This window comes from Adiantum capillus-veneris, chromosome 8 (assembly GCF_014529385.1).
Source record: "Adiantum capillus-veneris isolate H3 chromosome 8, ASM1452938v2, whole genome shotgun sequence".
Taxonomy (NCBI): Eukaryota; Viridiplantae; Streptophyta; class Polypodiopsida; order Polypodiales; family Pteridaceae; genus Adiantum; species Adiantum capillus-veneris.
Genome location: NC_140938.1, coordinates 33,610,488 through 33,620,101, shown reverse-complemented (window position 1 = coordinate 33,620,101; position 9,614 = coordinate 33,610,488).

Genomic DNA, 9,614 nt, shown 5'->3' with positions numbered 1-9,614 from the left:
TTGCCCAATAGGTCTGAATTTCAGCCTATGGATTCTTGCAAGGTCGCATGCCATGGGTTCATCATGAACCAGTGGTTTTGGTTACTCCTCAGGTTATGCCAGCAGTAGTCACTACAGCAGTGCAAGATGATGGGCTAATTAGGCAAGACATGAGGCAAGTGGTAGATTTAATACAGAATCTCAGCCTAAACATGCTAGCTAATGTGGGAAATAATCGAGGTCGGGGGAGGTTTGCAAGTCAGCTAGGAGATGAAGAAAGACCAAGGAATGGTGCTGGCCAAAGCAATGGTAGAGTCTAGAGATAGACGCCCACATGTTATAATTGTGGAGAGTTGGGCCACATCAGCCCGCAATGTGATAAGCCACCAAGGATGGGGGGAGACATGTATCCATTGCCAAGACAGATGCTAACTAGGTCAAATGATTATGGCATTGAAATTAAGGGAGAAGAAGGAACCAGTGGATTGACCCAAGAGGAAAAGGGAAAGACAAAAGTGATAAGTGTGGTCACCTTGGGCAAGGCAACAAAGCTAGAGGATACATTAGTGATGCCTATTGGGAAGAGGACCACACTGAATAAGGAAGGAATAAATCCCCCAAGTCCTAGCAAGAAGAAGGGAAATAGTCATGAAGAAGAGGATGTCAAGGCCAAGAGGAAATAGTCATGAAGAAGAGGATGTCAAGGCCAAGAGGAAAAGAAGGGCTCGTCGCAAGTTTCATGTTTCAGATTTTCCACTAGGGGATGGGCAATTAAGCTATGACTTGAAGGAGGACCTGCCAAGAAGGAAAGCAGATGTTACTTTTGGGAAGCTTATGGAGATGGTGCCTAAGCTAAAGTGACAGTGGAAGAGGATGGTTAACCCAATGGAGAAAGAACCAGAGAGAGGTTCAGTGAAGGTGTTGGTGATGGATGAGCTACCAGACATTTTTCCAATAGTAGATATGTGGCACAAAAGAAAAAATCTAGGACAAGGTTATGTTGATGGTGGAGCCCAAATCTGTGTCATAACACACTCATGTGTTGAGAAGATGGGTCTTATAGTGACCGGGGTATCAGGCTCTCGGATCAGAATGGAAAACCATCAGAAAGTAAAATGTTTGGGTGTTGTAAAGAGCTTAGAAGTGGAGGCGTATGATGCAAAGGCGGTGGTTGATTTTCATGTGATGCCAGCAGGGTTGGGAGCATATCCTATTATACTGGGTAGACCATGGTTATGTGGAGTGGGAGCTATTCAAGATTGGAGACGTGGTGTGATTAGCCTATATGGGCATTCTAGTGATGCATTCAAAGAGAGGCTCTTACAATTACAAGAGGTTCAACTAGATAGGATGAGCGCATTGGAACATTATGGGAAGATGAAAGATAAGGCTTTAGAAAAGATAAATGAAAAGGTCAAAAGTAAGGGTATCAAGAAACATGACTTGGTTTTGCGCTACAATAGTAAGCTGGACAAGACATTCCAAAAGAAGTTTCAAATTAAGTGGGAAGGCCCTTTCAAGGTAGTGGAGTGTTTTCCGAATGGTACATATCAGCTGGCTAGTCTGGATGGGACTCTACATAAGTCAAGGGTAAATGGATTGCGTCTTAAATTATATCATGCTAGGTTGATGATGGTGGAGCAAGATGAGTTGTCTGCAAAACAAGTAATGTATGTGAGGGATGAGGAGACCTGTAACGTGGTGAGTCACATATCTCTTTTTGTTGTTGCTGATCATGAATGATCTAGCAGGCTAGGGGATGGGCAAATTATGTTAGGAGTTTTTCTAGAAGAAGTGATGGTGCATATGTACATACACATGTATGGTGTATCCAATAAAGGATTGCCCATTTTCCAGAGCCAGGTGGTTACGTGGGGCCCACATGTGTACAAGTAAGACGACATCTACATAGTACATCGATTTTCATTATCACCAGTACCAATGTGTTTTTCTATAATAATGAGGAGTTGGTAGCACGTAAAACTTCTCGAGGAAGCTATCCGCGGGCCGACGACATGAGGTAAGCAGGTGCGTCAGATGGCATCCAGTGGCGTCAGGAGGTCGAATGGGGTCAATACTTGCACGTGGATAAGCGAGGACACAACGTGGGTGTTTTCTTGTGATGATTATGTAGAAAGATCATTATGAGGACTATATTTGGGGGCCACTTCACATGGTTGCGCGATGTATTATTGGAAAAAGTTGAGTGCCAGGTGTGCGGATGGATGTAGAAGGGTGACAAAAATGCAATGTGTGGCCAGTTTTTGGCGTGTTCGGGGTCCGTTTGAGGTCAATCAAAAGGCCAAAGGTGCCCAAGGGATAAAGTGAACTGTGGACACTGAAAAAGCTGAAAAAAAAAACTAGCAAAGTGTGAAGAGAGGAGGAGCCGCAACTGAGCTTGCGCTGTTTTTGGAGCCTATTTTGGCCATAAACTGCTCATCCGAGGTCAGATTTGAGCACTTTGAATATTGTAGACTGGGGTTTTGGGATGTTCTGGACGTGATGGAGCTGTCCATTTTGCCAAATTCTTGACTGTTTTTTGCTGTATTGGCTGTGTAAGTTTTTCCTGTGAGCGTAGCCTCTACTCCAATTTGTGATTGTATCTGGCTTATTTCATCCATATTGTGTGAGCGATTTGCCCCATCGGTGTGGGCCCAAGCTCATTTGTATCTAAAAATCAGACATCTTCCTCTTTTGAGCTGAGTTTTTTGGGTGTGTGTGTGTCTCTGTGTTGAGTGGGCAAATGGATACTCTCTCTCCTCTCACTCCATCGGTGTGTTCCCTGTCTCGGCCAGGTGGGTTGTGTAAGCTGAGTGGTGCCCCATAGTGTGTGTGTGTGTGTGTGTGTGTGTGTGTGTGTATCATCCCAAGAGTGTGTGTCGCGTGATTATAGAGGCATTGTATGTGTTTTCATCCTGCTCACAACGTAAGCTGAAGCTTACATAAAGTGCATTGATTCTACTAGAGGAACCTAATATGTGCTACATATTAGCCATATGGGTAAGTGTGTATGCCTCATAAAATGAATCTAAGGAAAATGGGTATGTCGAACCACCAAACTTTGGGTTTGGGGGGTAGTGTCTAAACCAATTTAAATACATCCTCATAGTAGACAATGTTGACATCACTTTCTTCTTCCTCCTCCTCCTCTTCTTCTTTTTCTTCCACAATATGTACTTTGCCTTTGGAATCCGGAGGATTGTGATACTAGTGCACATATGGGGTGCACATGGTTTGTTCATGTTAGTTGCATATTCATCATAGAGGCATGTTTTGTGTATATGTATAATTATGTTGGTGGTTTGATTATGGGGTGGTCTTACCAATAGATATTGGTAGTGTCTATAAATACTTACAATCTTGAGATTATGTGTGACATGCATAGTATAAATGGTTGCGCTTTTCTATAGGAGTTTTGATGACTCAAATTTTGCATATATTACAATTCCACCCAAAAGCTTGAATGCGTGACTGCCTTAAATTCTCATGCTTGAATGCTTTGAAATGCCCTTAAGCTTGGAATACGTGAATGCTCAAATTTGAGAGTTTTCTTCCTTAGGCTTATGTCACATTGAGGCAGGCAAGAGGGCAGCCCTGCTTAGGTCGCAAGTCTGTATTCCTTGAGCGAGAAAGCAAAGATGGCACATGTACCTTGTCAAAGGGGAGAGAAAATGCCTTCAGTCAAGTTTTGAGACTCCATGGTCATCTGCAAAACGGCACGCGAGAAAGAAGGTGACGAGTATCAAGCCCAATTCTGCAAGTGGAATGGGGAAATTCACCACCTGCCATACCCGCCTCTGATCTCTCAAATCTATGTGTGATAGTAAACCAGTTGAAGCCCTAAAAACCAAAGTGGGGTGTGTGTCCCATTGTGACATAGTCCTTAGTGCCAAAATATTGCAAGGATGCTATGAGGACAGAGGATTGTGTGGTGGACCCAAAATCTCACTCCAACGGAGTTGAGTAGCGAGTTGTGGCACTTGATGGTAGCCCATGGGAACAAGGCCTAATGAGAGTTAAGTGGAAACTCAAGTGAGGGTAAGTGGGAAAGGACACTTGGATAAATTTTAATAAAAAATGTTACCGAAACAAAAACTTTACAGGTGGTCATATGCGGATGATGATTGTAGCTAAGCAATGCAGGTAATGGCAAGATGAGCACTAGAAGGTTCAAAGCCAGTGTGAGCAACAAGTTTGCAACGGAGTGGCATTGGTAGCATGCGAGTAGTAAGGCTATGGTCACATGGAGCTTAGTTTTTCATAACAGCAGCCGACCAAGTCTGACGCATGCAGCTTTCTCTAGTCTCGTCACCGGCTTAGTGCTCTAACTATGGCTAAAATGGCATAGTCACAAAATGATGTCCGTCCATTGCCAATTAGCGATGGATTTCTTTTTCCTCCTTGCATCGGTCTTTTCCTCTCTCTACCTGCTGTCGATGGTGGACGCGTTGAGCTCCTGTCAGAGACTGTCGGGGCTTAGTTATAACTAAGCCTCGCGTGACCATGCCCTAAGCAGCTTGACAACATATATGTGGGAATATTGTTGGGTGATGTGGCAATGTAAGGCAGGCCAGGAAGTTCCTTTGGGCAGGTGACAAAGTCAACCAACAAGGCTAGCTGGTAAGCATTTGCAGCATTTGGTTTGGCACTTGCAAGAGCGGGGGTACTGGTGGATGTTGATTGAAAGGTAGTGCTGATAGCTTGTAGTTTTAGTAGTGAGGCAATGCTCGGCCAATCAAGTGATGAAAGCGGGAGCTAAGATTGGTCAATGGTAGGTGAACATTTTAAAGCATGTACTCAAGAGCGAGCTAGCACAATAGTAGCCGATGGAGGAAAAAAATCTAAGGCTTGAAAATGCACAATAAAGGAAAAATATTTTTGGATTTTAAGCCACACACTCAAGGGGCATATATACTAATTCAAAGCAATAAGGGAAAAACTAATGGATTTTATCAATCACAAAAGAGTGAGAATTTAATCAAGATAGTATTAATTGGTGTTTGAGCCAAAATAGGCATAAACTAGTGTGATCAAAATCTTGTAGGAGATTGCTACACAGACACATATATTTCAATTCAATCAGTGCTCTTAAGCAATGTAATTCGGTTCAAGAAAAAGTAAAACACAATGTGCACAACCAAGCAAATGCAATTTTTGAAACAAGGGTATAAAGCCTAATGCTTGATCTCGATTAGCTTTAATCATATGATTAGCGAAGTGGCTTTGTAAACGTACCAAAATCCAAGCAAAGAGATAATTAGGATTGAGCTTAATTGTCCTACTCCTAAAGAGTTATGAATCTATTTAGTGCTTAGAGAGAGAGAACACTAAATCTAGCATAGGGATCTAATTAATGTAACTAGGAGATACTAATTACTTACAAGCTTTGATACCACATGTAAGAACTAAGATGGATGGACCAACAAAAGATTCATCATAATAAGAGATTAATAAAAATTAGCAATAATAATTAGAGAGAACGTGCTCAATATAAAAGATTATAATTGCTTGATTTATTAGAATTCAGAGAGAGCAACTTACAAGTTAAGCATGATGGCCTTATATAGACTCAAAATGAAAGGTGGCATTAAATGCTGGAAAGTGATCTGTATCACATGTGGGAAAAGGTCAAATAGCATCTGGATATACCAAATAGCATGTGACTATATAGAAGCATGTGTTAGGGAAAGCTTAGTATGTTTGGCTTTAGGGGTTGATCACATGTTGAGTGTAAGCTAAAGGCTGAACCAAAAAAAATTTGACCCACTTTGTACCCGTGGCCTTCTTGTTAGAAGGAACATCATATAAATTATTGTTCTTCACAATTGCATCATATTAATCTTGCATAATAGCCATCCAATTCTCTGAATTTTGTGCTTCATCAAATGTAAGAGGTTCAATCTCGCTACACATACTTGACACAGCCAAAGCATAAGAATATGATGCACATGAGATCCGAATGAGTATGACTAGATAAGGGTGCATCCAATTTACTGTCATGCAAATTATGCACCATCCATTTTGGCATACCTCTAGATTTCTCATTTTCAGCCCTATTCTCATCACATGCATCATTTACATCTGCATCAAAAATAGGCAGATTTGTGAAATCACTTGAAACTTGTATGATAGGCTGAATATTTGGATTTGCATTTGTATTCACACCATTGAAAAGAGATAACAAGGTGTCAAAAATGTTTTGTGAGCTTACATCTATCTCTTTAATCAATGACAACAAGGATTGAACTGCACCTTTCACAAAACAACATCTCGAGAAATCTGTTTTCACTAGTGTAGCCAACAAAATTGCATCTGACAACCTTACCATCCAATTTTCTACATTGTTGTTGTGGCACTAGAGCATAAGCAAAGCAACCAGAAACATACAAGTGACCAATAAATGGCTTCTTATCATGTCATGCCTGATATAGAGTCATAGACTGCAAAGCTTTGGTAGGACACTTGTTACGTATGTAGGTAGTGCACATGACATTTTCTAGCCAAAAAGCATGTGGAAAATCTTGGATTTTGACCATACATTGTGCCATATCCATAAGTGACATGTTTTTTCTTTCATCGATACCATTTTTTTAATGTGTGTAAGGCATTTTACATTGGTATTTTATCCCAAGACCAACCATAAATGTGTCAAATTCTTTTGACATATACACCCCCCTCGATCAGAACAAAGGGTACCCATAGTACAACCTGATACATTTTCAACCAACCACAAAAATTGATTGAATCAAATAAACACTTTGGACTTATCCTTAAGTGAATATATCCATGTATGCGGTCACGAAGTACAACTTGTTACTAAAAGAAGGAGTGTGCATTGGGCCACAAATATCACTGTGAACAAGCTATTACTTGCAAGTAGCCCACATTGAACCATCTTTCAGAAATAGAAAGATTGAGATAATTTTTTTGGAGAAATAGATGCTCCAACATAATCTTGCAATAATTTTTTCAAAATACAACCTTCACAAAAATGCTTAGATGGGGCCTCCAAAGGGGGCAAAGAGACAACCTTATCAGATTTCTGTAAGTCCATCAAGAAGAAAAATTCATTTTTCCAAAGCGTGCATGCCATAGTTTATCATCAAAAAAACCTCTAGAATTTGTAATTGCATTTGCAAAGTTTTCTATACGCTTTAAGAATTGAGCTTGTACAATCAACCATACAAGGTACCCCATGCCACAATAGTATCCGTTGAAGTAAGATCATGAATAGTCTATCTCTCATTCACAAACTTTTCAACAATAACAAGTCTTAGACAACAAAATCTTCTTGATTCTCAACAGCTCTATTTTGCTAAGGGATATATGGAACTATAATTAGTGTTTTATCCCACCACTTGCCAAAAAAGCGTTGAATTCTTTAGACTATACTCCCCCCTCGATCTAAACAGAGGGTATCCATGTTAAAATTAGAGTTATAGGAAAACACGCACGCCTTGGAGAAGACGAAGGAAGCTCAAGGCACACAATAGAGAGTGTATTACTTAGTGTGCAATGGAAAAGATAGATAGCCCTAGAGTGATGGATGTATATACAATGCACGGGAGAGAAAACCTCCTAGTGAGGGAAAAAATGCCCCGACGGTCCTAAGAGTGTTCACACACATCACTACCACATGTATATGGTAACAAATCCCCCTTAAGAGTGATGCATTGAACAAGAGCTGGCACATAGAGTATAGGGAAGTGCCATGCGCTGAGGACATGATCAATCCACAAACGGGAGTAAGCCCAAAGCTTTGTGGAGAGCTTCAAAATTCTCATGAGACAATGCCTTTGAAAAGATCTTCAAGGTTGTCATGTGTTGGCACATAAGCCATGATGATCTCTCCTGTTGAGAGCCTCTCTTTGACATAGTGGTAATACGCCTCAATGTGCTTTGTGCAAGCATGAAAAATTGGGCTCCTTGCAACTGCCAATACGCTCTGACTGTTAGTGTTGAAAGTGTTGGCAGTGTCCTGTCCAACACCCAAATCAACTGTAAGGTGTGTGAGCCATACGCACTCAATCGTAGCTCTGAAGACTGTCTTGTACTTAGCCTCCTTGCAACTACCAATACACTCTGACTGTTAGTGTTGAAAGTGTTGGCAGTGTCCTGTCCAACACCCAAATCAACTGTAAGGTGTCTAAGCCATTCACACTCAATCGTAGCTCTGTAGACTGTCTTGTACTTAGCCTCACATCTCGAAATGGCCATAGTAGGTTGCTTCTTGATCAACCAGGATATGCATGTACTGCCAAGCATGAAACAAAAACTACTCGTGGACACTCAATTGTCAAAACGACCAGCCCAATCTGAGTCCAAAAAAACATGGAAGTCTGGTGGCAATAATCCCCCCTTGGGATAAAACAAGCCAAGATGTAAAGTGCCACTCAAGTAGCTAAAAATCCTCTTGACAATTACCTGCTGATGCTTGGACCCTGGGCTATGCATCAATCTGCTGACCTGTCAGACTACAAACTGAATATTTGGCCTCGTGTTGCATACATAATAAGGTAGCCAACATCAGTTTGGTAAAGAATGATATCGGCACGATCACGAGCATCATGAAGACTCAATTTCAAACCTGTTTTTCCTCTCAGCAACACCATTTTGCTAAGGTGTATAAGACACTGTACATTGGTGTTCCCACGACTAGCCAGAAATGCATTAAATTCATGAGACATATACTTCCCCCTCGATGGGAATGGAGGTGCCTATAGTACATTCCAAGACATTTTTAGCCATAGCCAGAAATTGTTTGAAGCACATAAACACTTTGGACTTCACCTTAAGAGGATACACCCTTGCATGCTTGGAGTAATCATCAATGAAAGTCACGAAGTAAAGGTAATTGCCCAAGGACTGAGGTTGTATGGGGCCCACAAACATCACTATGCAAAAGTTGCAACATGCACATGGCCCTAACTAAACCATCCTTTGGAAATTTTGAATGCTGCATCTTACCCAAAATATAGCCTTCACAACGCGTTTGACAAGTGCTTCAAGAGGCAGCAAAGAAGCAACTATATCAGATTTCTGCAAACACAACAAACTGGCAAAATTCAGATGCCCAGAACATGCATTTCAAAGTTTTGCATCTGAAATAGCCTTAGAATCCACAATAGCATTTGAAAAATTCTACCCACACTTATCATACAATGTGAGCTTATATAGCCCTCGGCATAAAATGCGTGATGCAACAATTTCATCACCAAAACTGAGATCGTGAACTATACATCTCTCATCCACAAATTTCACAACAAGACCAAGTCAAGTGTAGATAGAGACAAAAGGTTCTTTTTGATCCCAGGTACATAAAGTGCATCAACAAGTGTGAAAAAATTTCCATTTGCAAGAGTAAGCACAATCTTTCCAACTCCCTAAACAGGGTAAGAGGCATTGTTAGCAGAAGTGGCTGAATTACCCTGAGGGACATAGTCAAGAGAGGTAAACAATTCACAATGAGAGGTAATGTGCTTTGTAGCACCACTTTCAAAGTACCACACATGAGCAAAAGTCTCATGGACAAAAGAATCATAAGTGCACTCTGCACTAAAAGTCTCATGCAGAGTCTCCAAGTACTAGCAAAAGTCTCACTTTTGGTCATAAGTCTCCAAGTACTAGCAAAAGTC